At 40.0% G+C, this 26,826-nt stretch overlaps 1 protein-coding gene across 2 annotated transcripts in view; it reads left to right on the forward strand.

Moving 5' to 3' along the window:
* EEA1 (early endosome antigen 1) overlaps window positions 1-26,826 on the forward strand; it is a 253,947-nt gene that overhangs the window by 217,269 nt on the left and 9,852 nt on the right. Inside the window, exon 33 of one of the 2 annotated variants that reach the window (XR_007889189.1) lies at window positions 187-279. The exons of the other annotated variant lie outside the window; for it this stretch is intronic. The gene's annotated coding sequence lies outside the window, so the exon portion shown is untranslated. The remainder of the gene's footprint in view (window positions 1-186; window positions 280-26,826) is intronic. 2 annotated transcript variants of the gene reach the window in all.

The raw sequence follows: 26,826 nt of genomic DNA on the forward strand, positions 1-26,826 counted from the left end.
AAAAAAAAAAAAAAAAAAAAGATTCTCTGTGTCTTTGCTTTCTGATTTAGTGAAAAAGATGAACAAATAATAGTTTTCAGGCTACCGCAAACACCATAATTCACATATTGCTGCAAGGTGTATTCTCAGCAACTTAAGTAGCACTTGTCTTCTTGATCTTATTTTTACTTTGATTTCCACCAACAGACCCAGGCTTCCTGAAACACAAACCCCTGTAACTGAAGGCAACTATATCATGCAATCCCTTTCATACAATGATCTGACACTTCTCAAAGCCAGGTGGGTTGCTTTACCTCACTGCTGTTCCAACTAATGTCATTTTGCCTAATGCTTCCTACAGCTTTATTTGCCTCATTATGGTCTAAGGACAGTGCTGATATTTGGGTAGCTACTGATTGCTCTGTACACCAAAGTCACAGCTTGTATTGCTAAATTTCTTTCCGTTTCCATTTTCCAATTCTTTCCATTTCCTCTTCATTCCTCAAAGTCATCCAGAGTTTCTTACATGATATAAAAATTCTTCTTATGTTTCTAATGTCTCTGAAATTCATGTGATCAGGAAAATCTTCTAGCCCATTACTAGGTTCCCTGACACCAACCAATGAAAAAATGTATATAAAATGTAATAATTAAAATAAAACTTATATCTCTTTTCTTTGTGATTTTTTGCTTTTCAACCTAAGTGCTGTCTTTATTTAACATATACTTGAGTGTATCCCCATATCTTTAAGTGACACATACTAAAAAGATGGTCAGAGACCAGACTCTTTCTTCACACTTGGATATGGCTGATACTGAAGAGTACATTAAATCAAAGGGGTATTTTTATCTCTTAGGCTTATCAACTTTTGATGATCTGTTTTCTGCTCTATAATGTTTTCATTTTTTTTTCTACTGTCTGGCATTTGTTCACTGCAGTAGGAAGTCCCTGATAATTGCTTTCTCCCACTGGGCTGGTTTAATGCTGCAGAAAGGAAAGGTGGTTTTTGTAGGGTGGAATTGCTGTTTTCAGTTGCTGAATTCTATGAAGAGCACTGAAGATGATTTAAAATTCTAGAAAGGGCAGGAGAAGGAAAAGAAAAAGGGAAGCTGTAAGGGTTTATTAGAAAATTTCCAAAAGATGCCTGAAGTTAGGGACTTTCAGACAGATATAGGCCATGTAACTGCCCTTAGTTATCTTCTGTAACTGGTGCTGAACCCTACGACACTCCAACTTGAACAGCATTTTCCTGAGAATTAGCTCAGTTGTAGAGTCCTAAGTAAATGTCATGTTCTCCTTTTCTGTCTTCTCAGGGATTTCCCCTTTGTTTCAAGTCTGAACTAAGATTTTCTTTTTTTTTTTAATATGCCCAAGAGATATGTTTGAGTAATTAAGATTTTCAAAGCTGGGATTTTCCCTTTTCCACTCTCAATAAAATCGTAGCATTTCCAGACTTAATTGATATATGAAATATGTCCCATTCAGGGAACTAATACATCACACAGTACAAAAAACTGCCTCTGAAATGAAGACTAGTGTCCTCTTATCTAACAGACACCCACTCATCTTCTTCAGTAAAGGATCTCTTCAGGAGACATTCCTGCCAGGGTGAGTCCAGTTAGAACAAGAAGAACTTCACTGAATTAAATCATATGTCATTGCTTGGATTAGATTCATTGGAAGAAAGAACCTAAAACTTGTGTTCTTTCTCTGATTTTGTTTCACCTTGTTAATATGCAGGAAGAAAAAGTGAAACACTGTTTTGCAGCAGGACTAAAGTTTATCATCTTACGTCCATTCTGAAGTAAGATCTTAGGAAAAAAAATAAAAATCTTAAAAATCCATCACAAAGCTGAAAGGAAATTTGAACAGTTACAAAACAGGACAGTCTAATCCAGGGAAGGAATGCATACATAGGCAAACTATGCATCCCAAAGGAGTCAGGGAGAAAGTTTGATCATAGCTGTATTCATTATTCACACAGGGTTTTGGAAAAGGCACAATGTACCAGACTGAATAACCTTTGTTGTAACTAGAGAAGTGGAGCATGTTTCCACCCTTCCCCATCCCTGTGTCTAGAAGGGGACATCTCCATTGTCACATGAGACTGGGACATGGTGGGTGGGGTCCCAGATACTCGACAGCTCAGTGTTGCTGTTTCTAGTGCCCAGCAGGCTTCTACTGGGAAAGTGGCTACAGGAATAAGGTGGACACTAATGGGTCATCCCCTCACATGCACTGGTACAGACCTTGGGTGGATTTGGTGTCTCATGTGCCCCAGGTATCTTCACAAAACTTATCTTCACCCACACAATTCAGAAAGCTGTATCTAGTACAATGCAAAACAGTTTTATCAGTGCCCTGTGCTGTCCCAGATACCCCAGCAGACCTGGAAAGGGCAAACAGGGAAAGCCAGAGTCGATTGTCTCCGTCAGCCCTGCTTGTGTGAAAGCCCTGCAGGCTGTGTTCCCAACACACAGTGATTCTCATGGTTTTCCTGCCCTCTCTGCAGAAGTGGCTTTGGGGAGCAGAGTATGGAGACCAGAGATACCTGCTCCTATAAGATCCTTGCATTAGGTGAAAACACAGAGAAAGACATTTATTTCTGTATTGTGGCTGTAACTGAGAAAAGATGTAGGACTTTTATCCGCATCAGTGGTGTGTAACTAAAGGAACAAACTAGTCATAAAGCAGGCATGTGGTTGAGAAAACTAACCTGTATCAACATCTGATACAGAGCTTCTTATCATTTCTGTGTGTACTGTTTGTGGAGATTCTTATACTGCCTGCTGTGGTAAAAGCTGCAGATCAATGGTATAGGCCAATGCATCTATGTATCACAGCATCCCTTCATGAGCCCCTCATGCTTATTGTTGAGTTTCATTGCCTAAGGGAATGCTACATTCATTAATAAAGTATGTGGGCTCAAGTTTTGGTGCTTCTTCTAACTAACCTGCAGAGACAGCTTGGCTTGTATTACACCAGGTGCCCAGTACAATGGTTGAAGAGAAAGAGAGGGGAGGTGAAAGGTACTGAGTCCAGACTTATACAGAAGGTAGTGGCTGGCTTTTACCAATAACCTTGGAAGAATCCCTCATCTGACCTGAACTGAAAGTGATACTCTATTTGCAGCCATCACAAGCTTTACTGTGATGGAGATGATCAAAGGCTTTCAGCATTGCCATTATCAACCGACTGAAAGAAGCAATGTTTGCAGCAGCACTGACACATGGTCTTTCTATCTTAACTAAGATCAATTTCAAATTACTCAGTGAAACAGAAGGTACAAACTGTCACAGGCACTGCTTTACAGAGTGATTTCAGAGAGCATGCTAAGGGGTTCTGACCACTTTTTAACACAGGGTTTTAACAGGATGCAGGATGTGGCCTTTTTCTTTGGCAGGCTTATTATAGAGAAAAATAACCTTTCATTACCTGCAGTTTGTGCACATGTGCATATTTATCCACAAACAAGCACCCATGGAGGAAACTACAGAGCATTCGCAGTTTTGCAGATTAGCTGTTCGACTTCATTGTGTGCCTATCTGTCCAGTAATCTGAGAGCACATAGCAACGTAAGTGTTGCTGGGCCAAAAATAGTCTTGCCTTCAGCAAACTTTTCTCATACCAACCCTGAGCAAAAGCATGTGTAGGAAATGGCTTCTGTCAGATAACAGCTGCTAATTACCAGAAAATGGGTGAATGCCTGATTGTCTTTCCTTAGTGTTACATGCACTTAAGAAGTCAGTTGCTTATGTGTGTCCAGTCTTTTTACACTATATGGTCTCCATTATAGGTGATTTAAAAATTTCAGTAGTGCTTAAGGTGGTTAACAGAGCTATTTCTGGTATTGAAATTTCTTTCTTGCCATGAAAACCAATCTAACTTTCCTTTTCCATTATAGCATTCTTTGCTGGATTTTCTGCCTCTAGCATTTCAAGAAAATGAAACAGCAAGAAGTCTGTTTCTGAGATTATGTCCAGAGCAGAATGCTTTGGGCCAGTAGCCTGGCTCAAAACAGTATGAAGCTGTTTTGAATAAAATGCACAACGCAGTTTGCAGTGTTTATGTGTATTCATATAATACATATACACACATATATATGCATACGTGTGACACTTGGGTGAGGGCAATGAGACAAACTGCAAAACTTCCACAGTACTCAATGGATCATAAAATCCTGACTACAGGGACTACTACAGCTTCACTTGCTACTTATATCCAAGTGAAATGTGTACAGCAAGTACTTACGGTGTACATATAATGGAATGGTTTTAAAATTAGTCTTTAAAATAGTGCAAATTAGCACATACAAGAATATTAATCACTTGTAGCTTCTTATAAACTAACACAGTTCATTATAAGTGACACAAGATGTCAAGCTGAAATGCTGTCCTCTTGGCTCCCTAAATTAATTTTTTTAAGAAACACCCAGAGACCCAGAGACTTTTTTTACAGGACTTCAGTGAAATTGACGACAAAAACCGAGGAAATCCCCTAGCAGAAGAAAGCTTTTGAAAGGGATAGGCCAAGATTACAGAGTCCTTCAAAATGTGGAAATGAGAATGCAAATACTGGGGAAAGGCTTGAGAGCTCAGTATACACAGTATTTAAAATACCAACAGTAATACTCTCAAGGACTATTGGAAACAAGGCAGAAGTACCTTCATTTACCCTTGTTAAAGTTTCTTCTCATTCTACGTGCAATGCATGGGAATAAATCTACAATTATTTATGAAAGTCAGCAATTTGAATTTCAGTTCAAGCAAGTTTTCTCATCTTAAGTGGCTGACACAACTAAGACACACCTAGAATTAGTGAATGGAGCTGGAACAGCTTGCAGATTAATAGTTATGCACTGCTTAGAAACAAATTACAACCAACCAATTGGCAGATTTGTTTGTTTGTTTTAGTACAGACTTTAAAACAAACAAAAAATTGCATTATGTTTGGACACATTGACAATGGCTTTGGAATCTCATTGGGAAGGTTTCTTTTATCAACACACAACTTTGGCAGATATTTCAAGAAGGGTTTAAGACCTTGGTGGAATAAGAAATGGGTAGTTGAAGTAAACAGAGCCTTTCAGGGCAACATATACATAGTGCCAGAGATGGGCAGCAGAGGGACAATGTAGTCAGACTGAAAAAAGACATTCAGAATGAAAAAAAAAGAGAGGTATCTTCCAGGAAATAACGTGTTGTATGAATCAGAAACAGTGGGAGCCAGTAATAGAGGGTGAGCTACAATAATAGTTGGCAAGAGGAAACCATTGCAAATATCAAATGATAGGTTTTTAAAAGATCACTGCATGTTCCCAGATCCAATAGCTGTACTGAATTTCTACACTGCTCTGGTATGTATCTTACTAATTATTTCAGTTATTTCAGTAAGCATATATTATGGCAGTCTGAGAATTTAAGATGGGTACAGCAGAATAAACTTGTGGTTTACAGTACTCTGCACAAAAGTAGTAAAATGTCTCATCTGCTCCTCAGTCTGTTCTTTTCTATGTATCTGTCTGTAAGGCAGCTATCAGTAACACCCAGAGAGGTTCCAAATTTAGCACCATTATTTGTGTATCATCCACCAGTCCCTGTTTTCTTCCTTCTGCAGACATCCTACAAGCAGGTTTTGGGTTTCTTTTGGTTTGGTTTGGTTTTTTGGGGGAGTTTTTTTGTTTGTTTCCCTTCCCAGCTTCAGAGCTCTTTTGTATATAGGAAGAAAACTATTGGTCTCAGAGTACCCAAATTATTTCCCATAGATGGGTTAGCACACTTTTTTTTTTTTTTTGTGCAGTCTACAACAATAATTTGAGAATTTTTGCACCTCCAAAGACATACTTACCTATTTGATGTGTTTAATGGACAAGTTTCCACCCTGAAATTTCCTGTATCCTTTTTCCTGTTGTATAGCAACTAGATGCTTTGGATTGCACTTTAACTAGTGTTCCAGTTTACAAACTTGAGTTTTGCATTGATATTGCAACTTCTTAAAACTCCCTTTGTTTCTTCTAGTATTCAACTAGCACATCTATCATCCTCATATATTCACAAATATTTTAAAGCAAAATAACATTCCTGATATTAATCTAATTAGTTTATCAGTTATGTTACAGCTGTCAGTTCTCAAAAAAGGGACATTATACATTATTTTACTCTTAGTGGTTAATTATGTAGAAAAACCTGTGATTTTGGGTCTGTGTGTATCCTGCTTACATTTTTTTCTATTCCTGATATGACAAAGTAAAACTTCAGAAAAGAATATTTACTAAGTCAACAGGAAGATATTCTGGCTGAGCAACTAAAGCCACTGCTGAAGAGGAAGGCTGAATGGATGTGTAGGAGGACCTGCACTTCTGGGGGATGACTGATCCAGGGAACTGGAAAAGGGGTATGAATATGTCCCTCTGTAGAACATAAGAAGTACAACAGCTGGAAATCTGTGGAAGGTGCAATATGTTTGCAATAATGAATTTCTGCATAGTTTTTTGGCCTGCTTTTGGTCAATCTTACAGAAACCATATTGAACTAAGGAAACCATGCATCAGTGACAAAATTGCTTTTTACCTGTAGATGTTTTAAATATATTTCAGGTCCAAGATCATCATTGTACTCCAGTAACTTTTCTGCACAGGGGTGATGATGTGATCATAATGTTATGAAGCAAATTCTAGGAGAGATAAGAACTTCTCCCATGGGTCATTTGTTAGAAAGGGGAGAAAAAGAGGCTGTAAAACCGCAGAGACAGAGGACTGGTGAGTTGTTTATTTAAGAAGAGATAATTGATTGTAAAATATTGAAGAACTAGGAAATCTGTCCCTCTGTTTCTGTCAGCAGGGAGAGAGAGAAACCAACAGGTCAAAACTTTGACATCTACAACCATTTAATCAAATAGGTGACACTTCTATTTTGATATACAACTGGGCAAAAAATATCTCAAGTGTCTTAAATTTCTTCATGAATAAGCTTGCTCTTTCACAATCTCTTCTTAAAATTCTTTCTCATTGATTTTCATTGTGGAATTTGAAGTCCAGTGATTGTCTCAGGCGTGTCTCCTGAATGTAGTTCAGCCAATTAGTGAATAGAATCAATACCATGTGCCTAAGGATGACTCCATTTAGTGGTAAGTTGCAACCCTTTTTGGACAAAGAATTTGGTTTACTATTACAAATAGGGAACATCGTGATAAGGCCAGTGAGACTTACTACCTATGTGTACAGCCATTCATCTAGCATTAGTATTCACAGCTGCATGCACTGTACTTGATGGGTTCCTCTTTACACATAATGCTGGTCTCTTGAGATTCAGAATCACAATTTTTGGGAAAAAAATTGCTTTCTGACAGGATACAAACTTTAAAAGTTCATTTTTCATCCAAAACCATTCTCAGCTATGCAAACCTAACCTTCTTCGTGATTACTTTGTATTCAGTAACACTGTTCAGACCTTGGCTTCCTACCAGATACATTTTGGGTCTACACTAGCAGTGTGAGAACACTTCCAAAATATTTTTCCAGTTTCCAAAAAAAAAATTACATATTTCTCTCATAGTATTTGAATTCATTCATTAAAACTCAGCCAATAAAACCAAATATTTAACACAAACGTGTAGAACTTAGCCTTTGGCTGCAGTGCTGAGAATATTGATTCCAGTCTTTAAATGTATATATACCAGAAGTCATGGATACTGACTTTGAAGAGGCATTCACCCATTTTTTTGTTTATGAATGTAACTAGTCCCACACAAGGGAGGAAACTATTCATAAACATAAGCACACATCTTGCAAGAAGAGGACTTTTTCTGTAACAGAATAACATTGAAGTTATTGTCCTTATGGGCTGGGCCAGAGGGGATGTGCTTTTGTTAAATAATTGTCTCCCTTTAGACTTTCAGGAACCTAGAAAGGTGTTTTTAATGCCCTAGACTGATATACCTAAAGGTATTATCCATACCAACCACTTTTGGCCCTACAATGCCTGAGGGCTTCTCTGTGCTAGATGCTGTACAAACAGAGCAGACAGTCCATGCCCTAAAGATATTACCAGCTAAAAGCTTGTTGAAACTGGTGAAAATTCCCAGCACAGCTACAGCAGGTTGATTGTGCTACTGTAGTTATAGTGACTTAACCAGGCACATGACAATCCTCTCCCAGAAGAATGCTACTTTGCAGCTGTGCACTGCCTGTACATAGGGCTGGCAAGTTGAGCAAGAAAGGGCATAACACCAGAATAGCCATGAATGGAGGGTGTGATTCCTGTGCTGCAATGGGGTTGCAGAAGTTTTTTTAGGTTTTGTTTCGTTCTGTGTCAGAGAGGCTGAAGTTTGGTTAGGAAGGGGGATAAACTAGTGAGAAGCAAATCCTGAGGACACTGAGGACAAGAGGCTGCATTAGCTGGGGAGAAGGTAGTGAGAAGGGCAGGGGAGGGGTGGAGATGGGGTGAAGAGACTACAGCCATGAGTGGAATCTGCTTAGGGCAAAGAGGTAACTGGTAGACACTAGGCTGTTGCAGTTTCAAGGCAGTAAGAGTTCTACAATCAGCTTTGCAAATGAGAGTAATGAGACTATTTTCCAAAATATTGCAATGAGTTGTTTAAACAAGAAGCTGCTTTTTCCATCAGTCTTCTCCCAGATAAGCTTTGACCTGGCATACCATACCGAGACAGTCACATTTCTAGTGTTGGCTGTACAAGGAAGGGGCAGAAATTATCTGGAAAAAAATACCACACTGATCCAAGAAGAGTTGGGACACTTCTCTAAGGCTCTGGCTGCATTGCAGGGCAAGGAGAAAAGGGAAGGTGAATGGAGGAGAAGCTGGAAAAGGAGCTTTGCAAAGCTCAGAAGGGTCATGAACATACCTGTGAACATGGCAAGTAGAAGCTGGACTTTGAAGGACTCTGCAGGTCTCTGCAGAAGTTGCAGTTGAGTGGCAGACTCGGTAGAAAATTAGTGTCAAGATGTTCCAGTTAATGGTTGTGTCTCGGTAGACTCACAGATAGGAGCCAGTAACTGCTTTAACTGCGTTGCAGTTGCTTTTGTCATTAGGTTATTTGCCAGAGCTGGGAAGATGCTTCTTCATTTGACTGCATTCCTGGTCTGCTATGGTATACGTGCTTGACCACCTATAGTGCTACTCATCAGGAGAACCTTCATATTGCAGCGGGCAGTCTAGTCTCATAGCAGTAGACAACAAATAAAAGCAGACCTCATTATCCAACAACTGATTATTAGGTTTGTTGCTAGTGTGGATGCAGAAAGATGAGAAAAAGGATTAGCTGGCTATTTAATTTGAATTCTTCAATTCTTCAGCTACTCTCAAGCCATCAATTCTTTTGCCTTGGACTGGAGATGACTGAAAGTCATCTAGTGGTATAGGGTAAGCAAAAAGAGGCAGTATATTCCTGAAAGAGGCAGATGTCTGATCCCATCTCCATTTTATAAAAGTTGATAGATTAGAAGTACATGAGAATAAGAAGACAGAGAACATGAGGTATGATCTAATTTCAGCCAGCCTATAAGCCCCCACCTGTTGGTTCATGAGCCTCTTATTGTTTGAGACAAAATGAGGAGATAAAGAGATAAGGAGGTTGTATTTTAGCTTGGAGGCACCCGGTACTATATCAAACATAATAGACCAATACAGACAGTGCTCCTATTCCATTCTTACGTATAATTCCCTTTTGCTTGTTTAAGTGCAGAAAGCAAAGTTGACCCCCATATCAAAATCCTCGTCTCATGTTTTCAAATATATCCAGTATGCTTCCCTATAAACATGATCAAATAGTCTGCACTTGGCTTCCTGTGTAGCGTTAGTAAGTGAGCTATACTATCTGGCATAGGGTAAGACAAAAGTATCTATATATGCATTGATTTCCACAGCCTTATCTTTAAACACCTTGTGTTCAACATATGTGAAACGATTCAGAAGTATTCTGAGGTGCCCTCCCATCCGCCACATTTTGTCACACTCAGATGGAGATTAAAAAAAACTAAACCAAAACAGAAAACCTCAGGGCATTTCAAAAGACCCACATGAGTGATATCCTGGACCTTTTATCCATTTAATGAAAGACATTAGTGACTGATAATGATAGCCTGTCAGATAATACCAGAGCCAAAAATTAATCTCCACTTGTTAGCTATAAACCATTTACTGCAAGGGTTCCTGAAGTCTGAATGCTTGAAAAATTCATCAGAGAGAAGGCCATTATTCTGTAACCTTGCTAAAATACGACTATGGTGATGCTGTTCAAGTGTTTACAATGTCACAATGGAAATACAGGCTGTGCAAAGTCACTGTACTCCCTAGAGCTAGCTCACTTTTAATAATGCCCTTTGGGAATAGTTTTGTAAGAGTTGTACTCAAATTAATTTTCAGGTTTTCAACTGAAAGAAAATGAAATATAAAGCTGAGATATGATCCTGAATTAAAGTCTGTGGTAACACTGTTAGAGATGCCTCATTGTTCGTTTGTTTCAGATTGTTTCCATACGTAACAGAATGGGAAGAATTTGCAAAATGAAACCAAAACTGATGCCATGGTGTTATTAATTTACCCTTGCCTTCTGCTGCCTATTATCTTCCTGAGTATTGTCCTGTATTTCCCTTTTCATCTGTTTCTATTGGCCTGCTCTTCCACCCCTAGGAATCATTTCTCTTATACCTTGTATTCTCTACACAAACTTCTATTGTAAAAAAGGAGGAAACAATTCTATTGTTTCTTGGAGGAAACAAATGCCAGCAAACAGGAGATATGTACAAAACCTTGCTTCTTCATCCCCTCCACATGGATTAAAACTGGTGGGGAGGTTCTTGTTTTGGCTATGCTGCCAGTATATTTACCTCCAGAAACCCACTACCATGGCAGAAAATCTGAGCAGGAACAGTAGTGGTTTTCACATTATTTGTAACCAAACAGAGAGAATGGGAAAGCTTCTGAAGTCATAATGCAAAGGGGGAAATGGATGCAGTATATTTTAAACAGAATTTATTTCAGATTTAAGCAGATTTTTTTCCCTTAGGGAATTAAGATGCCATTTTAATGTCTGTTTCCGGATATTTTACACATTGCTGCAATCACTTTCAGATGACTTAAACATATGCACAGTTATTATTGTTTATTCCTTCTGTCATCTCTTACATTTTCATTCAGCTGCTCTTCATTTTGAATGCTCTTTGATGTATCTTGATTTAGGTCTTGCCAAACTGAGAACTCTTAATCAAGAGAAGAAATACTTCAAAAAGACTTTCTGGCATTGTCTTTTCCCCCTCTCCTCTTCCTCTTTTTGTTTTCTCTTTTTAACAAGAGAGTGAGAGAGAGGGGACAGGATTAAAACATGGACCTTGCTCATCACAGTTTGTGATCACACAAAATATTGTACTGCTTCCCATATTTCTTTGAATCATGACTCTAAACCTTTTTTGCTCTTGAAGAAGCTCACCACACAATTCATGGCATTTGGGTTAGAAATTGTCTAGTTAGGTACCACCACCTTCTGCAGGGCTCTAGAACTTCCATTATGATGTACTGTTGTACAAAGCGATGATACATCATTTGTTAGAGGCCCAGACTACTAATTTTATTAATGTTGGTAATACGTAACAGTAACTGTAGAAGCAGTAACTGGAGGAGCTCTCTCATAGTTATTTTACTTTGGGCAGGGTCAGGTTCAGTCTTGCAAAGCTCCTAGTCTGACTAGCAAGTGGAGGGAAGGCATTTGGGGGAGTGAAATAACTGCTTTAGGATGAAACACTGGTCAATGCAAACTGAAAATTGCACTGGAAATGTTATGCTACATAAGATGGACCCTGGGTAGGTTCTGGCTAAGGGAGGTCCTTGATCACCACCTGGCTTGAGCTGCACACCTTTGTGTGTTGGTGCTGCACTGCTTGGGTCAGTTTTTCTGTCCTTGTAGTTTTGCCTCCTCTTTTCAATTAAAATAATTTCTGATCTCTGTTTCTTTGTGAAAAACAGTGTCTGAAAAAAAATGTCTTCATATTGATATCAACGTGATGAGCAATTATTAACTTACAGACTTACAAACTGCCTTTCCAGCTCTCAGTCAATGAATTCAGTTAAGTTGTACTCCCAACTGTTTGGCACTTTGGCTGAAATCTGCTCGCCCCCCCCGGGTTACTTGCAGGCAATTCACATTTAACTTTCTTGTAATGAAGAGGTGTTTGCTAGGAAGTCCAATTAAATCACTTTGTGCTGTTGCCGTTCTCAGGTCTAAGCTACTTCCATTCAAAGTAGGAGACACCTGTGGCACAGTGAGCTCCATCTGAGGTAGTCACCTACAGCCCCGTTTGTAGTTAATGGAGCGTCGCTGACATTTGTGGAGTATCTTTTATCTCTTCTAGAGGTGTCTGACATAGGTGAAAAGAATGATTTTTTTAGAACTACTTATTTGTCTTCCTGATCAAAAAGGACCCTATGTTACCAGCAATAGAAATGAGCCATCTGCATTTTAGACATCTTAATACGGATGGATCAATTTCACCCTGTGAAGCCACACATTCAATATTGACAAAATTGTCATAAACAGTATTTCATTTATTCATGATGTGATCACAGAATGAATAATGGACTGTTTAAGATTTGCATATTACATCCAAATGAGAGCTCCTCTGGTGCAGCCACCACTTCTGATATCCACATAGTGAAGGACAGACTGAAACTGGAACACTATTTTTCTGAAGACAGAGCTAGGAAGAAATTTAGCCTCAAAGGCAAACTTCTGCACTGGGATGTGCTACCCAGAAAAAGAGATCTAGAAGAGATCTAGAGATCTAGATCATGTCTTTGAGTAAAAGAACTAGTAAGGTATTTTGAAAGTGATTTATTTTTGCCAATCTGGATTTCCAATTTCCATAATTTTTAACTTACCAATAACCTTTTACTGTTTTAGAGTTTCATCTTTAAAATCTGCCCTTAGGAAAATCCAAGAAACCCGGTATTCCTTGAGGTACTTTTTTTTTTTTTTTTTTTTTTTGTAATCTTACTATTTCAAATGAATAAAGCTTTTAGGGTAAGGTAATTCAGAGGTGATTGCAAGCCAGCAGTGGAAACCCCATCCTATTTAAGGATCTCTTTGAAGGAGTCTAGTCAGGCTTGTACTCTACATGCAGTGCTGGGGCAAGCCTTCTGTAGAAATGCAGTGATCAAAGTCAGACTGAACTGACTAGATTTTTTCCCATGACTGGCAGTATTTAATGTTAAGATAGTATCTCACATCATTCTGACAATCATTCCCCTTTTTTCAGCCTTAATAGTTCCACTTCAAAATTTACAGTCTCTGCCACTCATCTAGATGCATGTTACGTAAGTAGTTACTCTTTGGTGTAATTCCACAGCCCTCTTTCAAAACACCATACATATCCAGGGGAAATTAATTCTTTTAAAAAAATAAATACATAAAATAAAATAAAAATTGAGGAAAAAGAAATGAGATTAGACTTTCAGAATAAGCTGGATATACAAATTCCCCAAACCCTAACCTTGTAAAGGTTTAATACAAAAATACAGTAAAGGCTCTTAGTCAAGACAGTTTGAAGGCCTCCATACACAGGAACTGGTCACTACATTTCTGTGGTTAGCTTTTGGGTTCTGTCCCAGACAATTCAGAGTTATCCTCCAAATACCAATAGCAGATAAAGAAACAACCTTAAAGTTTTTGCTTAAGAGTTATTTGCTAGATTCTGAATCACATCACAAGTACAAACTTAAAGATTAAATTGCACAATGGAGAATGTGGTCAAAACAAGCTACCTGAAAAATATTACTCAAGGATTCATGGTTTTTCATCCCATATATTTGAAAAGAATGCACAGTACACACCCATCAGGATTAATGACTCTAGCACCTACGGGGAATTAATGGATTTCTTTAATAGTTCACACCCAAGTTATTGGCAAACTGTTAAAATTATGCAAAATGTCACCTAGGTTATTTGTAGTTCTAGGCACAGAATCACACACTTGAGCAATGGACAATTTAAGCAAAATTTCTACTTCAGGAAAACAACAAACATGCTCCTTTCCTGTTAATCTTAAAATGTTAAGTTTATAAAGGAGAATGGATTCTGCAATAACAATAGTGTATGCTGTAGGGTAATGCTATTACACTAAAAGTGGAAACTTGGATTGAGACATGTCCATACTTAAATAAAGTAGATTAAAAATATGGAGTAATTTAGATTTTTGTTTTTAAATAAAAATAAAAAATTAAAATAAGTATGCAGCATTATAAATCATAACATTACAGCAAGAAAAAATCTACTCACTCAGAACAAAAGTTTTTTGCTTTAGCAAATGAGAATGTGTCAATTCTATTTGACAAGCTTTCCGTAACATTCATTTTAAAGACAATTCAGAATTCTGATCTTTTAAAGTTCAAAACTGAAACATGTTGCTAAGGTAATGGGAATCCTGGTGGAAATACATTGCTTGGTTTTGCCCATTTGCAGTATCTTGCCTTTCACAGCTGTTGCCTTATTCACCAAAGTTTAGCAATGACTTGCAGCCTTACTACTTACAGCTACATTGTATCTTGATAAACTCTGATTTTCCTTGTTGAATTTCCACACTTTACATAAAAGTCTTAAGACTCACCAGATTGCCCAAGGAGTAATCAGACACAGAAGCTGGTCTTCATTCTTGGGGTTTGATGGGTTTGATGATCAGGCAGTGAGGTGGATCAAGAACTGGTTGAAAGGAAGAAGTCAGAGAGTTGTAGTCAATGGGGCAGAATCTAGTTGGAAGCCTGTGACTAGTGGAGTCCCTCAGGGGTCGGTACTGGGACCGGTGTTGTTCAACATCTTCATCAACGACCTGGATGAGGGTACAAAATGTACCCTCAGCAAGTTTGCTGATGACACCAAACTGGGAGGAGTGGCTGACACACCAGAAGGCTGTGCTGCCATTCAGAGAGACTTAGACAGGCTGGAGACTTGGGCGGGGAAAAACCTGATGAAGTTTAACAAGGGCAAGTGTAGAGTTTTGCATTTGGGGAAGAAAAATGTCATGCACCAGTACAGGTTGGGGGCTGACCTGCTGGAGAGCAGTGTAGGAGAGGGGGACCTGGGGGTCCTGGTAGACAGGAGGATGACCATGAGCCAGCAGTGTGCCCTTGTGGCTAAGAAGGCCAGTGGCATCCTGGGGTGCATTAGAAAGGGTGTGGTTAGTAGGTCAAGAGAGGTTCTCCTCCCCCTCTATTCTGCATTGGTGAGGCCGCATCTGGAGTATTGTGTCCAGTTCTGGGCCCCTCAGTTCAAGAAGGACAGGAAACTGCTTGAAAGAGTCCAGCGCAGAGCCACAAAGATGATGAAGGGAGTGGAACATCTCCCTTATGAGGAAAGGCTGAGGGAGCTGGGTCTCTTTAGTTTGGAGAAAAGGAGACTGAGGGGTGACCTCATCAATGTTTACAAATACGTAAAGGGTGAGTGTCAAGAAGATGGAGTTAAGCTTTTTTCAGTGATGACCAGTGACAGGACAAGGAGTAATGGATACAAATTGGAGCATAGGAGGTTTAAGGTGAATATCAGAAAAAATTTTTTTACTGTGAGAGTGACAGAGCACTGGAACAGGCTGCCCAGAGAGGTTGTGGAGTCTCCTTCTCTGGAGACATTCAAAACCCGCCTGGACGCCTTCCTGTGTGATGTACTCTAGGTGACCCTGCTCTGGCGGGGGGGTTGGACTAGATGATCTTTCGAGGTCCCTTCCAACCCCTATGATTCTATGATTCTATGATTCTATGATTCTATGATTCTATGATTCTATGATTCTATGATTCTATGATTCTTGACCCAAAAAGTGAAAACTCCATTTTATACTGAAGATAAAGTACCAGGACTTCATAAGGGAGAATAAGCTGATACTGTCTGCCTTTGCTTTAGAGAAAAATAGAGCATATCTAGGAAAGTTCATTCAAAAGCTTTTGGGAATATTGAAGGCCAAATCCACCAAAAGCTTTAAAAAGAAAAGAAACAGTGCTTTTGCATTTCAAAATGTAAACATTGGCTGCGTGCAAGGTGAGGAAGGTGATTCTCCCCCTCTACTCTGCTCTTGTGAGTCCCCACCTGGAATACTGTGTGCACCTCTGGAACCCTCAGCACAGGAAAGACATGCAGCTGTTGGAGAGGGTTCAGAGAAGGGCCACAAAGATGATGAAATGGCTGGAGCACCTTTGCTATGAAGACAGGCTGAGAGAGTTGGGGCTGTTCAGCCTGGAGAAGTGAAGGCTCCACGGAGACCTTATAGAAGCCTTCCAGTACCTGAAGAGCCTACAGGAATAATATAATAATAGAATCATAGAATATGCTGTGTTGTAAGGGACCCATCAGGATCATCGAGTCCAACTCCTGTCCCTGTGTAGAGCACCCCAAGAATCACACCATGTGCACGAGAGCATCATCCAAATGCTTCTTGAACTTAGGCTTGGTGCTGTGACCATTTCCCTGGGGAGCTTGTTCCAGTGCTCAACCACCCCTGGGTGAGAAAAGCTGGGAAAGGGCTTTTCACTAGAAACAATAGTGATAGGACAAGGGGTAATGGTTTTAAACTGAAAGAGAGGAGATTTAGGTTAGAAAACAGGAAGAAATTCTTCACCATGAGGGTAGTAAGGCACTGGAATAGGTTGCCCAGTGACATTGTGAAAATCCTCTCCTTAGAGGTGTTCAAGGCCAGGTTGGATGAGCCCTTGTGCAGCTGATCTAGTGTGAGGTGTCCCTGCTCATAGCAGGGAGGTTGGAATTGGATGATCTTTAAGGTCCCTTCCAACCTTAACCATTCTATGATCTTATGATCTATGTGTCCCTGAAAACAAAGGAAAAGTTTAATGTGAAATGAATTCTCATGAGATTGCCAATGTGTTAATTCACTTCAGAAAGAAATGCTTAGATTTTTATCACTTTGGAGCAGGAACTTTTGTTATATAGCACCTGATACATGAGGGCATCCCATAGCTCTTGGAACAGGGTAAGAATAGTAACAATAATACTCATTGCTGCTCTTGCTAAAAGTAGTAGATGAGGGTATTGCTAGCACAACAGGAAAAAAGTTACTACAGGAAACATGCAAGTTGATATGAGAAAATTTCCTGACAAGTAAGAAATTGCAAATTATGGAATATTTCTCTAAGGGAAGAGGTAGCAACTTCATTGTGTAAGACTATGCAATGAAACAAGACAAGTTACTAAATAACAAACTGTAGGGAAAAAATGTACACAAAGGGACTGAATAACCTTTAAAACATTTCCATCATTAACCTTTTCATTGAAATAATTTAGAAAAGGATTAAATTGGCTTATTGGAAATTTCACAAAACCATATTATTATTTTCAGTGCATTCCTTCAAGTAAGTCACATCTCCCTCCATGCCTCACTCAAGTCACCTGCCCTGACCCACACATCTCGTAATGAGAATGGTCATAACCCACCGACTGCTTTTTCTATGCTGCTGTCACTCTCAGTGTGGCAACTTGGGGAATATATGTTGAGTTATCTCTGTAATTAATAGTATGATAATTGAATTGATTCAGTTAAAAAGGAAAAAAAGAAAAAGAAAAAAGAAAAAAAGTTTAAATTTAAATAGTCATATTCTGAAGTATCCATGCATTCTTTTTGGCAGAAACCATGTGGCTCTTGTCCAGATTGCACTTACAGACCATATTGCCTGGGTCAGTCTAGCCAAGTCTGTCTTAAATCTTCTTAGCAGCTTAGCATGAATTTTGCTTTTTCCTTCTCATTTTATCTGATGTGACCAGTTCAGGCTTAGAGGGAAGTTAGTGGAGCAAGGGCTGGGAAAATTACCGAGGTCAAGGGAGCTGGTCTAGGGAAGCAGAGAGACAAGGAAGTTACAGCAAAGAAAGAGATATGAAAATGGCTAGAAAGGGTCTATGAGCTCCCCAGGAGTCTGGGTTTAGCATGTGTGCAGGGAAGAAAAGGAAAACGGCAGTCTAGTGTAGTGGTTACTGCTTCTGCCTGTCCCTCAGGAGGAGCAGGTTGGAGGGTGGAGATGGGAAACTGGCTGTTTCAGCTGGTGTTTCCAGAGCAGTCAGACTTCTGGCTGGAGAAGCAAAAGTAAGAAGGTTGCTCCCCAAAGCAACCTCCTGTTTTACTTTGGCCTAAAGCTAGTACCACTTTTTCTGCTGTGGCATATTCTGATAAAGCAAAAGTACAAATGTAGAGTAGCCAGCGAACCAAGTGGTGAGCTGACATCATTTCGTGTGTAGTTTATGGAGTAACAAAAGGCTGGCTAACATATCCCAGAGTTTCGCTACTGAATACAATAAGGTGGCAGAAGAGCATACTACTTGAAGTCAAAATCCATAGTGAATTCTGAGCAACTGCATTTTGTCCTTAGATTTAAATTATTTGACATAATGCAGTTTTAATGCAAATATTTACCGCTTAGGGAAGGATCTGATAAGAATACACATTTGAATTTTATTGCATTCTAATAGCTTTCACAGTTGATTTGCAGAAAATGATTGCACTCCACCCTGCAGTACCATATACAAGGAAACAGTAGCTTTAATGAACAATGAGGACTGTCCTTTGTGACCTTGTTTTGTAGACTCTTGTTTAAAAATATAGAAGATTGTTGAATTAAAACAGCTGAATCTCCACAGATCTCTTAACCTTCTGCTTCCAAATTCTACAGGCTTAGTGCAAAGTGTAGTCTTGATTTCAGTTTATGAATGCAAGAAGACCACCAGCTAGGATCCTCCTATGGCAACTCGGTATTTATTATCAGTTTTTTATTGCTTTTGACCTCAGTCAAACACAACTGGGTGAGGTTTAGCCCAGAGTAATGAGACAGAATATACAGAATGAATAAGTAACGTCCATTGTTGTCATTTTTTTTTCAGGGTAACTGTTTCTCATAAGTGAATGCCTCTGAGGACTGAACTTCACAGGCCATTACTGCTGTAAATATTCAACTTCTAAGCAATTGTCATACAAAGATGGTCAGTAAAGCAAAATTAATCAGAAAAATACCTTCTGGCTGACGTTCAGGCTCCAAAGGTTAATAGTCTCAACTTTTTCTTAGATAAAGGTTTGGTTTCCATGATAAAGGAGTATTGCTACTTGAATTGCTTGTTCATTGCTGCATAGGACAGTCACCTGAAGGAAAAAAGATCTGGAAGTGAAATTAGCCTGCTTGGTCTACTGGGAAATTGCCCTGGTCTAGAGGGCTGGTCTTGAGAAGCTGGCCAGTGAGCAGGTCTTTCTTGCCTGGCTGTTTCACCACGCCAAGATAGTGGAACCAAATAAGTGGCAATCCATTTTTTCCTATGTCCTTGGCAGGCTTATTGAGCTTTCCTTATCTACCTATGTTTTCCAGTCTGGTTTTCACTTTACTTTCTGAAAGGAGTGGATAGAATATATGACTGGAGAATAGGAAGGCTTGAAAATGTCTTTGAAAGTCATTAATATCTGTTTCCATATATCTCTTCTGGCCTTATGTATTCTTTTTCTTATAAATGCTTTTATGGAAGCAGTACCCCTTCTCATGTACTGTCATCTGCCTCTGACCTATTTGACACACTTCACTAAAGGATTTGATCTCAGTGAAGTACTGAGATACTGCTGCTGGAGGCGACAGATACTTTTTGAGTTCTAAATTCAGGAATATTATCGCTAGGCATTGTACTAAAACAGAAAACAGCTATTAAGCTTTCTATGTTTTAATGCAGTGTTTGAAGTCATGTACTGATATCCCTGGAATGGTGTCAGATTGAATCTCCTGGACCCTGAGCCACTGGTCTATTTTATTGGACATTTTCTCTGCAGCTATTAGTATGTTTTATGCACAGTGGTTGGTGTTCTGCATCCTGCTGCCTACCTCAGCAATTTTGTGTTTGTGACCTAATCGTTTATTTTTAGTTCTGCTTGCACTGTTGTAGTGATCTCTGACTTTTCTTAGAGTCTCTTTAGCTCTTGAAAGATAACTGACCAGCTAATAACTGATTGCTTTCCTTCCAAACTTTTGTTGAAGTCACTTGATAAAGTTTAGAAATCTGAAGTTTTATAGGGGATACTGATAACCCGTGTGTATGTGGTAATATATACATACATATTGCCTGGTACTCTCAATTACAAAGCATTCACTCACCTTTTCATTTAAAAAAAAAAATTCTTAATGCTTTTGTTGTTTATGACAAGCTTTGAAGTTCAGAATGGAGAGGCCTTGGGCTAGAGATGTGTCTTTTCTTGCTCCCATGCAATGCCAGAGAATTTTAGCAGAGATATAAGCTGCTAGGATTCACTGTTTCTTGAAATGTTAAGTGCCTGAACAAAATAAGTGCACATAAACATTTTAAATAGCTGGGTTAAAAAATACCACCAAATGGAAAGGCAGCAACAGTAGCAGCTGCCTAGAAACCACAGGCTAACAGCCTCAGGAAGATAACTAGAAACAGACCAGCTTATGAAAATCTATTTTCTGCCCCTCAGAAAACCAGTTGAAAAGATTCAGTGTTGGTTATAGCAGTCTGTTCCCATATTTTGAGACAATAACTTTCCTTTGTTGCCAAAGGCATAGGACAAAGGAGATATCAGCAATATTTTATGGATTACATAGGTGTCATGCTCTCTGCTTCAATTCTTGCTGACCTGCAGCACAGCTGAGGTCTGGATAGTAATCCAGCCTGCCTGCTTCAGTGGACTGCCTACTCCTGTAGGCACCTAAATTTGTCAGATGCCAGCCTGTTTCTCTTGGCACTTCATTGTACCTGTCCCTATGTGCTGTGAAGTGCAAAGTGCAAAGATGGATCTGAGTCTTGCTACACATGCCCTGTTGTGCTCCAGATGTAAGTGTAGATGGGCACACAGTGTCTTCCTAAGATCCCACAGGAAGCTTGAAGGAGATGAGTTGTGGTCATAACAAATGCATTGTAGGAAGTGGTGGCAGTCCAGGCTTCTTTTTGTAAAATGGCCTTACCTGTGGTTTTAACATATAGCAAGGAAATCTGAGGCTGAAGGATTTAGCTGCTTTTCTGTCAAGGCACAATGTTATCCATATCAGCCCAAAGAGTGTCCTAAGCATATAACTAAGATCACTTTTGTGTGTTTTCCAGCTGGCTGCAGGACTCCTGCATGTCTGGCTTCATTGTGGCTCAACTTGTAAGAAAAAAGATGAAAATCTCTTTACACGGAAGTGTAAAAAAATTGCCTTTATATGGTGTTGATGCAACGGCCTATCACTAAAGCCCTGTTGTCAGGCACAGGAGATGATGTGCAAGCAGAGCAGAAGCCAGGGCAGAGGAACCCATGCTGAGTGACTGCCCTAACTGCTAGGGGTACCTGGCATGTCCTTCTCTGTCACTCAGTGTCCTGCTTCAGAGATGGACTAGGCAGCTAGGCAGAGGTGCTTTCTACTTTACTACCAGTCCATGTATGGTCTGGTGAATTATGCTGCCCTTTAGATGTGCCTGAATAAGATGAATGAGATACCCTTCAACAGGCCTCCAAAGGCATCTTGCTCTTTGCTGACTGAATAAGGAACTTTAACAGTTTGGTTAGGTGAGTTGGACTGCATGCCTCATTTAACTTTTGGGATGTAACTCTACCTGCCAAGATGGACTTGAATCAAAAGGAACTGCAAGTACTGTCAAGAAGGAAGTGAAACAATGGCAAGGAGATAAGGCATCTTTGGGTATAACGTCAAAAAAGTTAAACAATGGCCAAGCAATTGACTGGGGAAATGTTAATTCTAGGTACCAAGCAGAGTAACATAAGCTACTTGCTAAGGCTAAGGATCAAAATCAAACATTTATCCGTTAAAACTTTCACTCTAGAAAGTCTGGAAGAAAGTGAGGGAGAGGGAGAGCTTGTGAGGCAGCTGCTTCGTACACTAGAGGTGATCAAAACAGGGGTCTTATATAGTGGGTCCACAGCTAGGCTGCCCCAAGGGGAGTGAGGAGTTGCAAATTGAAAATGAGTACTAAGCTTGCAGTGGCTTTTTCGTTCCTGCTTTCCATGTGCCTGTGGCAGAATTACTAATAAGTTTATCTGTAAGAAGTTTAGTTTTTTTAAATCAGCAGCTTGTGGTCACACCTATAGGCAGGGTTTCCTGAAAGGAGCAAAGGGTCCGTGGTGTGGGGAGATGCAACAGCTGCCCAGGTCACTGGTAGAGGAGGGGGTTTGGTTAGTTGGTGGGATTTCAGTTCCCTTTTGGAGAGATCAGGGTAATCCCAACTGGCTTGTGAGTGGGGGATGGATGGACTGTGTAGGTCCCAGCAGGTCACTGGGTTCATTTGGAGGCAGCAACCGAGAGGCTGGGGAGCATCTGGTACAGCAGAGAAGTGACTGTAATTCCCAGATTTTTTCTATATGCTAGGCTGCTGCTGGTCTGGGGCAGCAAAAGGAAAATGTCTTCCGTGTGTCAGACACAGCTGGCCCTGCCACATCAGTCAACTGGAAAAAAAGGAAGGTTTCATCAGAGATTGTAATCTATTTATCCAGAGATCCAATCTAAAGTGCTGCTTGCCACAGTTAAAGGAAACTCAGCCTGTCATCTCTCAAGGGTGTGCACAAAAGGAAGGGAAAGGCCCAGTTCACCCTGAGGGCAGGATACCCAATGACATACTCAGTCCTAGAGATGAAGGGATGGAGATCTCTACTTGCAGGGCTGAAAAACAGGATTGTATCTCTGATGGCAATATACATTGGGAAGAAGAGATCACTGCATGAAGTACATTTTTTTTATACCTTCTAATTAAACAGAAAAGGCAAATTTAGGAAATAATATTTAAACCCCCTCTGTTAACAGAGTTGTTATTCAAGATTGCAAACAAAGGAAGTGAGAAGCTAGGAAATGTCAAAACAATCACTTCCCCTGGAGCTGTAATCAACCCCTTTCATATGTGTGTTATGATACAGTTTTTTAGTTACATAGCAGTGTGGTCTTTGTCCACAGGATTCAGTGAGCAGGATAACCAATGCAATGCATAAGCAGCTGTTAACAAACAGAAAAATAACTTCCATAAAAAGAAGTAAGTTTAAAAATTCATTCCAGCAGAGCTAGCTGGTTACTACCCAAAAAATCAGTATCAGCCTCCAAGTAATAATAATAAAAAAATCTTCATCCATCAATAAACCTTTGGGATTAAAAAAAACCCACCTAGTTAAACAGAAAAATAAAATGTGTGTTCACATAGCCTTGTTGCTGAAATATGCATTGCTTTGCTAAATAAAACTGACACTCTGTGATACTGCAGAAGTGATTAAGGGCCTGCAGTGTATTCTTCCAGTGGAAAAAGCTATATATAAAGAGAAAGGAAAACAGAAATACTTTTAGCTCATTTGGCCCTATTCATATCTTGTGTGATAAATGACTACAAGCCCAGATGTTTCAGAGAACTGTGAGCTATTTAAGTCACCTTTAATGTTTTGTTATTAGATAAGGTTGGTTCCAAAATGCCATAAACCAGAGTTTTTTAACAGTTGCCCAAGGGATTATTTATTGTAGGTTCACTGGTCACATGTTGTAGACCCTTATTGCCAGCTGCTGAGATACTCTACAAGTATTAAATACTGTCCAAATATAATTGCACTTTGTAAACAGCATTAAATGCACGAGGTCAAGGCTGTCGTCATCAGAAGGTGAGAGCTGTGGAGGGCAGCAGAGTGTGGTTCAGGAGGCAGACAGTCAATTAGCATGGGAGCTTCACCATCAACTTCTCTCATACTTTTTGCCTTGTTCTGTAGTGATGGATCTGGGAAGAGTTTCTAGCTCCGTGGTTCCCATACAACTCCGTATCAGCTTAAAACTTAGACAGGCTCCTTTTCTTATTCCACCTCCTCCTCATACCCTTCTTCTGCCCTTTTCCATGCTTGGTCCACGCATGTTCTGTTCCCCGCAGCAAGGCACCAGGGGCCAGGCTGGGGGTGTGGAGCAGCAGCAGCAACATGGCCAGAGGCATGCTGTGTGCCAGAGGAGAGACCTACAGCCACCACTACTGTCTTCCTTCAGCAGAAACTCTCCACTGTGCAAAGGTGACAATGGAAGTCTTCTCAAGGGAAAAAACAAACTCTGTTTTGCACCAGGAAAACGGGCATGACAGATGCATACCTCTGGCTGGTCTAAAAGATGTTGTCAAGAAGGGGAAAGTGGACATGTGAACATACCCCTCTCTGCAAGGTGAAGGGCTTCAATGTATTGAAAGATATTTTTTTCAAAATTCTTTCCCTGTGACATAATTTTGCTTTTGACTTGTGTGCTTTGCCCAAATTATCTTTTTTTCCTCAAAAATGACCTTTTCGGGATACAGAAATCACATTTTCATCTTCTTTCAGGCTCTAGCTCCAACTCCTTCTGGATGAGGCTCCAAGGTCTTTTATCAGATGGAGCCTTATGAAGTTGCTATGCAGCCTAAGAAGAGCTCAGATCTGCTAGAGTACTCCAAAAAGACCCATCAATTAGAAATCTTTCCAGCTGAGAGACTGAAGAGTGAGAAACGGAATCAGTAGAAGGCAGACTGCCTGAGAATTTGTAGCTTAGCCCTTGACTGGGTCATGGTTCCGGTTGGGACTAAAGCTAGAAGAGAGAAAATACCCAGATCTGCTGCAGAAGTACAATAGCAATTAGGCTGCCAAACCAATTCATGTTGGTTGTGTTTTTTGTGGCTTGGTGTCTTGGTCTAAGGCTTAGGGAATGTCTAAATTTAGGATTAGGGTATGATGATTTGGAGGAAGATAGACCCTAGGGATCCAGTTGGAGAGGGGCTGCCAAGGGGCTACCCACAGAAGGTCTGGGCCACAGGAATTAATCTCCCCTAAGAATTTTTATTTTTTGTCTGTGCAAGGGTTATCTGGGTTTAAAGCTCTGCCTGCTTTCAGGGTAAGGAGAATGACAAAGCCTGTGAATCCAGTTAGGAAGTGCTGCAAAGGAGCTGTCAAGTTTGGGCAACTGAAGACATTCTTCCCTGAGAAGTCTGACTGCTCTTTGAGATAGGTTTACAGTTAGGGTTAACAGAGATGCAAAGCCAAGAGATCTGGTTGGGGTGGGGTTATAAAAGGGCTGTTAGAGGGGAGGTTTGGGCAACGAAAGAGTTTTCCACTGACCTGTTGTTCACCTTGGACAGAGCTGGTGGTCCTTTGGTAAGGCCCAGTCCACACCTACAGTTAGGGTTAAGGAGTTAGAGAGACAAAGTGTGGGAGTCCAGTGGAAGGCAGGTGGCCCAGAGGCTGTTAAGGGAGACTGCAGGCTACAGAAAGAATTTCCTTCTGAGAGGTTTTTCATCGAGGACACAGCTGTCCTTTGTTGTCTCATTTCCTTAGGACTTTTACTTGTAGGGTATCCTGTTTATTTCCATTAAAACACTTGCTGAGAAGTATGAAATGCAGATATGTCATGATGTCTTGATAGTGTAAACTGACAACAAATAACAAACAATCTTATTGAAAATGCTCTCCAGCTGGAAAATAAAAGCTGAAAAGAAATGTCCTGTAATGTTATGGAATACAAACTATGTATTAAAGGGTCCTTGTAGAATTTGAAATGAAGTATGTAAGTGGTAAGGAAACATAAGATTCATAACATAGAAGCTAGTGTATGGGGTGAGTGAAAGACCTTCCTAATGACCTGTACGACAGGAATGGCAGGAGCATGAGTCTCCAATTACAGTCTTGAACACAGTATGCAATTTAAAAGTAGGCAGTGAGTTTATGAGAGTCACCTATTAATATACACACCACACTGGTGGTAATTCAGGAAAATCCCCCAGTTTTAATCTGAAACTGATGGATGCAAGCTCAGTCCAAAAGCACCCATCCCAGCTCAGAGGGAACTGTGCACACAAGTAACAGGACTGGAAATTTCTTGTTGCTTCTGTGAAATCCCTGTGCCTAAAAACTGAAAAGGGACTTGCCCGGTATTCAGAACTTCGAGTTTCAAAGTCCCTGAAATCCAGATTTTGTATTCTGACCCCAGTTAGGCTGGTTGGTTTTGTCTTTTGATTTGTAGTGCCTGATGCCTGAGCTGAAAAATAACCTGTCTCCTCTAATATTTTTTTGTGGGGAGAATAACCCTAGCAAATACCTCTGGAGATCAGTTAGTTTTTCCTTTGCACTAAGAAAGTTAGCTAACACCTCACAGGGGCTTCACAACCAGGACAGTATTTTCATAACAGAGATGAGGTAGGAACTGTGTGTATCACACTGCTGTAACAGTGCTATTGACATGCTCTTAATGTATCCCAGACTGAATTGCTCCCTGTTGTTGCACTGTAGCCATGATGAGATGATGGTTATTTCTACAATTTCTACTTGCTCTTAGGATCTCTGTTGTGTGCAGCTGCTGCAAGTTTCTTCCTGCATTTCAGCTCTCAGTATCTTTTGCCTTCTCTGCCTTTCACATTAAGAGAGAACAGGAATTCAAATGGGGTATGATCACCAACTCACATGGCAGCCCATGTGTACAAAGGGATGGTAACTTGGATGACAAACCAGCACCCAAACTAGCATGTCCAGCAATGACGGACTGGGGACAAAAAGCTTTGATTGTGTGATGATGCTGAGTACAGTGTCACACAGAAAAAGAGATGGGAAGTTTTGTCGGGTTTTTTTTGAGGGGAGGGAAAAGTATTTAGTATTCTATTAGGATTACCAGAAAGGAATAAATTTCATTTCATAGTATTTGGAAAAGGAACATATGTATGTGTGTGTGTTTATTCACCTGTGTGTTCTGGAGCAGCAATCAGGAGCAGAGGGGCAAGGGAAGAGAAATGCTCTGGGAGTCCTTTGAGAAATGGGGAATCTTGGGCAGGAACACTGGTATAGTAGTAACCACAGTTAAATTAAAAATGAGTGTTTTTGCTAAACAGCAGACCTAACTTTCAAG

This window comes from Apus apus, chromosome 1, assembly GCF_020740795.1.
Source record: "Apus apus isolate bApuApu2 chromosome 1, bApuApu2.pri.cur, whole genome shotgun sequence".
In the NCBI taxonomy this organism is placed as follows: domain Eukaryota; kingdom Metazoa; phylum Chordata; class Aves; order Apodiformes; family Apodidae; genus Apus; species Apus apus.